This window comes from Schistocerca gregaria, chromosome 1 (assembly GCF_023897955.1).
Source record: "Schistocerca gregaria isolate iqSchGreg1 chromosome 1, iqSchGreg1.2, whole genome shotgun sequence".
Lineage (NCBI taxonomy): Eukaryota > Metazoa > Arthropoda > Insecta > Orthoptera > Acrididae > Schistocerca > Schistocerca gregaria.
In genome coordinates, this window is record NC_064920.1 from 112,270,049 (window position 1) to 112,276,441 (window position 6,393).

Sequence of the window (6,393 nt, forward strand, 5' to 3'; positions counted from 1 at the left end):
ACGTTATTGGAATACACGCAGAGGCACGTAAGAGTGTATATACTATGTATTGACCAGTGTGACAGGACCAATTGTGTTTTTTTTCTTTTTATAAACAAACAATTTGGCAGGGAGCAGTCAGTTGACGATGCTGCGGTGTACGAAAAGGGATGAAAGGTGAGTGACTTCACGAGCACTCAGACTAAATTTCGAGTTCGCATGATGCATTTTACCGCCTTTAAAGGTATAGGCGATTCAATTTAATTCAGATGACTGGGATAAAAAACCGTGAACGTTCGGATCCAGTATCACTAACGCCCCGTCTAGTTCACGTGTGTCGGTGATTCACACCATACCAGATTGAGGCAATTCAGTGGATTTGTTAGCTGCAAGTGGCGTGGGGTTGGTTTCTGAATTCAAACATATTTCCTTGGAGGGCCGTGTTCTTTTCTAGGAATACTAGTCACTGAATTTAGACAACCTCATTTCAAGCCAACTACCTAACGTTTCTACTGCATCGAAGATGCATTCCGTTTAAGGACCACAACGACCAGATAAAAAAAGCCTAGTGTCGAAGTTTACACTTTCTACCATCACTCCATTTTTACATTAATTGTACATTGAGCCAACCGAGCTTAAAGAATTCGAAACATATGATACCATACACGTATGAAAAGGAAACACTCTTAACACGTTCTCTGTAATGCATTAAAAATGTGTGTACTTGAAATTCACCTATTTCAAACTTAGCTAATAACTACTACCGCGCCGATCAGGTGATCATTGGAAAGAGTTAAAGTGATAACTTTTTTTTGTGGTTTTAGGGCGCACAACTACAGTGGTCATTAGCGCCCTGACTAATTTAGGAATGTACCGCGAGGCACAAGGTTAAAACAGCAACTAAAAGGGACAACACTATAAAAGACGTATTAAGAGGCATAGGATTAAAAAACTACAGGATCATCAAACGTCCTTTGACAGGTGTGTCAAGTTGATAAAACGAAGAACGCGAGCAGCAGCTCCTGGGTCATCCGCTAAAATGGCATCCAGAGTACATGGCAGGCCAAGATCAAGACACAGCGTAGTAAAATCCGGACAGGATGTTAAAATGTGGCGGACCGTCAGCAATTGCCCACATGGACAGAAAGGCGCCGGCGCTGCCGTCAGCAGATGGCGATGGCTGAACTGGCAATGTCCAATTCGTAGCCGGGCCAAAACGACCTCCTCCCGCCGAGAAGGACGTGAGGACGACGTCCAAGCCGCGGGAAGAGGTTTCAAGGCCCGAAGCTGCTTGTCCCTAAGTGCAGCCCAATCGGCATGCCATAGCGATAAAATGCGCCGACAAAAGACGGTGCTACAATCTGATGAAGGGACACAACAAGAAGCCGTCCGAGGCTGGAGGACCGCAGCCTTGGCAGCGGCATCTGCAGCTTCGTTCCCAGGGATACCGACATGGCCAGGAACCCACATAAAGCTAACTGGAGACCCGTCGTCCACCAGCTGCTGAAGAGAGCGTTGGATCCGGTGCACGAAAGGGTGAACCGGATACGGATCACTGAGGCTCTGGATGGCGCTCAGAGAATCGGAGCAGATGACATAAGCAGAATGTCGGTGGCGGCAGACGTAAAGAACAGCCTGGTAGAGGGCAAAGAGCTCAGCTGTGAAGACCGAACAATGGCCATGTAGCCGGTATTTGAAACTTTGTGACCCGACAATAAAAGAACACCCGACCCCGCCGTTGGTCTTAGAGCCATCTGTATAAATGAAGGTCATATTAATGAACTTCGAAGTTCGACAAAACGGGAATGGTATACTGAACCGGGGGTAATCTCCTTTGGGAGCGAGCGGAGGTTAAGGTGAACGCGAACCTGAGCCTGGAGCCAAGGTGGCGTGTGGCTCTCGCCCACTCTACAGGTTCCAGGGAGTGAAAAATCAAGGTGTTGAAGGAGGCGACGAAAGCCAACTCCAGGGGGTAACAGGGCAGAGACATACAATCCGTATTGACGGTCGAGGGAGTCGTCAAAAAAGGAACGATACGATGGGTGGTCGGGCATTGACAGAAGCCGACAGGCGTAACGACAAAGCAGCATATCGCGCCCGTAGGTGAGTGGCAATTCACCGGCTTCAGCATGGAGACTCGACGGGACTAGTATAAAACGCTCCGATCGCAAGCCGTAAACCCCGATGTTGTATGGAGTTGAGGCGGCGTAAGATGGACGGCCGTGCAGAGGAGTATACAAAGCACCCATAATCCAGCTTGGAGCGGACGATCGACCGATATAGGCGAAGTAGGACGGTTCGATCCGCTCCCCACGACGTGCCACTGAGAACACGGAGGACATTTAGAGAACGGGTACAACGGGTACAACGGGCAGCCAAATATGACATGTGGAGACCAACTAAGTTTCCTGTCAAATGTAAGACCTAAAAATTTTGTTGTCTCCACGAATGGGAGAGCAATGGGGCCGGGTCGTAAGGACGGTGGAAGAAACTCTTTGTAGCGCCAGAAGTTAATACAGACCGTTTTCTCGGCAGAAAAACGGAAGCCATTGGCGACACTCCAGGGGTAAAGACGGCCAAGAGAACGCTGAAGAGAGCGCTCCAGGAAACATGTACGCTGCGCGCTGCAGTAGATGGTAATATCGTCCACGAAAAGGGAACCTGATTCATCATCTGGGAGGCAATCCATTATTGGATTGATCGCTATGGCGAAGAGAGCGACGCTCAAAACGGAGCCCTGTGGCACCCCATTTTCCTGGCGAAGGGTGTCTGACAGGACAGAACCCACACGTACCCTGAACTGTCGATCCATTAAAAAGGAACGAATAAAAAGAGGGAGGCGACCGCGAAAGCCCCATGTATGCATGGTGCGGAGAATGCCCGCCCTCCAACAGGTGTTGTAAGCCTTCTCCAAATCAAAGAACACAGCCGCGGTCGGGCGCTTCCGCAAGAAGTTATTCATAATGAAGGTCGACAGGGTAACCAGATGGTCAACAGCAGAGCGGCGCCTACGAAATCCACATTGTACATTGGTAAGTAGGCGTCGAGATTCGAGCAGCCAAACCAAGCGATAGTTAACCATTCGCTCCATCGCCTTACAGACACAGCTGGTGAGCGAGATGGGTCGATAACTGGAAGGCAAGTGCTTGTCCTTCCCCGGCTTAGGAATCGGTAGAACAATAGACTCGCGCCAGCAGGCGGGAACATGTCCCTCAATCCAGATGCGATTATAAGTACGAAGAAGAAAACCTTTACCCGCAGGAGAAAGGTTCTTCAGCATCTGAATATGAATAGAATCAGGTCCCGGAGCGGAGGACCGTGACCGGGCAAGTGCATTTTCGAGTTCCCGCATGGTGAATGGGGCATTGTAACTCACGATTCGAGGAGTGAAAATTAGGTGGCCGACCATCCTCTGCCTGCTTTCGGGGGAGGAAGGCAGGGGGGTTAATGAGTGGAGCTCGAAACCTGTGCGAAAAAGCGGCCGAAGGCATTGGAGACATCCTCAGGGGCCACAAAGACGTCATTCGCGACCGTCAAGCCAGAAACTGGTGAGTGGACCTTAGTTCCAGATAGCCGGCGCAGGCTACCCCATACAACAGAAAGAGTAAAACTGTTGAAGGTGCTTATGAAAGCAGCCCAGCTGGCTTTCTTGCTTTCTTTAAAAATACGTCTACACTGCGGACGTAATCGTTTGTAAGTGATACAATTCGCCACTGTAGGGTGGCGTTTAAAGGTGCGTAAAGCACGTCGACGAGCACGTAAGGCGTCCCTGCATGCTGCGGTCCACCAGGGGACCGGTACGCGGCGTGGAGAAGAAGTAGTGTGAGGGATGGGATATTCAGCAGCAGTGAGAATGACTTCAGTGAGGTGTGCGGCCTGATTATCTCAGCTTGTGTAGGTTTGATCCTGAAAGGTCGCCCTGGAAGTGAAGAGCCCCCAGTCTGCTTTGGAGATGTTCCAACTAGTTGAGCACGCAGAGGGGGTATGATGCAGGAGATGGATAACACACGGGAAGTGGTCGCTCGAATATGTATCAGAAAGCGCATACCACTCAAACCGGCGTGCAAGTTGGGTAGTACAGACAGAGAGGTCCAAATGGGAATAGGTGTGAGAGGTGTCTGAAAGGAAAGTAGGGGCGCCAGTATTAAGGCAGACTAGATTCAGCTGGTTGGAAACGTCTGCTAACAGGGAGCCCCTCGGACAGGATGCTGGAGAACCCCAAAGAGGATGGTGAGCATTAAAGTCTCCAGTTAACAAAAATGGTGTAGGGAGCTGAGCAATAATTTGCAGCATGTCTGCCCTGGTAACGGCAGTCGACGATGGAGTGTAAACGGTACAGATGGAAAATGTAAAATTGGGGAGAGTAATTCGGACGGCAACTGCCTGCAGGCCGGTGTGCAGTGTGATGGGATCATAGTAGATATCATCCCGGACCAGCAACCCAACCCCACCATGAGCCGGAATACCTGCTACAGGGGGTAAGTCAAACCGTTTAGAGGTGTAGTGTGCAAAGGCAATTTGATCGCATGGGCGTAGCTTCGTTTCCTGGAGGGCTACGACGAGAGGACGGTGCGAGCGGAGCAGCAATTTCAAGTCTCTCGGTTGGAACGAATGCTGCGAATATTCCAGTGAATAAGTGCCATCGTCAGAAGAAGGTGCAAGAAGGGGTCATCTCGAAGCCCGCTGAGGGCCCGGCTTCGAGCGAGCACTGCCGCCGCTAGCAGGAGGCGGACAGTCATTAAAGTGCTTGTGTCGGAGGGGCGACGGGAGGAAGAGGAGACGTCGACCAGGCGATCTTAGCACTGGCCGAACGGACGACCGTAGTGCTGAAGGTCAGATCGCATGTCTGCGTCGCCACCTCCCTGGTAGTCCGATGAGAGGCGAGGACTGTACTGTACTTCCCCGCTGGTAGCAACGTGGGCTTCCTGCTAGCAAATGCTTGCGAGCAGCCGAGGTGGAGACTCGCTTTGACCCGAATTTCTTGGATACAGCGTTCTTCCTTGTTGACGGGACAGTCGCGGGAGGACGCTGCATAGTCACCGCGACAGTTCACACAACGAGGAGACGGAGGTGGACAGTCACCCTCATGGGCATCCCTGCCACCAGTCACACATGTAGCCTCATTGGAACAAGAATGGCGAGTGTGATTGAAACGCTGACACTGGTAGCAGCGCGTAGGTGTCGGGACATAGGGGCGAACAGAGAACCTCGTAGCCCGTCTTTATGCGTGACTGCAGCTGAACACTGTCAAAGGTCAAGAAAAGTGTCCGGGTCAGTACAAGGTCATTGTTGACCTTTTTCATGACCCTATGGACAGCCGTCATGCCCTGCTCAGCGAGGAAAGAAATCTCCTCGTCAGTCAATCCGTCGAGTGATCTAGTATAGACCACTCCACGAGACGAATTCAAAGTGCGGTGAGCCTCCACCCGGACAGGGAACGTGTACAGGAGTGTGGCCCGAAGCAGTTTTTGTGCCTGAAAGGCTCTCTTAGTTTCTAGTAACAAGGTACCATTACACAACCTGGAACAAGATTTGACAGATCCAGCTATGGCATCTATGCCCTTCTGGATAACGAAAGGGTTGACAGGAGAAATCCTTTCCGTCCTCAGATCGAGAAACTACGAGGAACTGTGGGGCAGGCGGTAGTACTTTTGTCACTGGTGGCTGGTCAAGTTCCCGTTTGTGGGCAGAAGTCGAGAGAGGAGAAGAGAAATCCATTGCGGAGGAATCCCCCATGATTGCCATCATCTCCGATGGCGCGCTCCTTCCTTGTGGGGACCCTCTCTGAGGGCACTCCCACCTTAGGTGATTGTTCACCCCTCAGGTTACACCTCCCGAGAAACGGACGGAGGGACCAATCGGCACAGTTGGAAGGTGTAAGGTCAGGCAATCACCCCTCCCTGGGCCTGGCCTTTACCAGGTGGTACGTGCGTGAATTACTTGTCTACCCAGGGCGGGGAATTACGTGTTACCCCGTCACTGGCTACGCGTGGTTCGGCCTTCAGGCACGCACAGGGAGAAAGGAGGAAGAAGAGGGAAGAGAAAGGAGGAAGAAGAGGGAAGAGAAAGGAGGAAGAAGAGGGAAGAGAAAGGAGGAAGAAGAGGGAAGAGAAAGGAGGAAGAAGAGGGAAGAGAAAGGAGGAAGAAGAGGGAAGAGAAAGGAGGAAGAAGAGGGAAGAGAAAGGAGGAAGAAGAGGGAAGAGAAAGGAGGAAGAAGAGGGAAGAGAAAGGAGGAAGAAGAGGGAAGAGAAAGGAGGAAGAAGAGGGAAGAGAAAGGAGGAAGAAGAGGGAAGAGAAAGGAGGAAGAAGAGGGAAGAGAAAGGAGGAAGAAGAGGGAAGAGAAAGGAGGAAGAAGAGGGAAGAGAAAGGACATACTGTCTCAAACGCCGAAGCGGAGACAAGAGGAGGAGGATG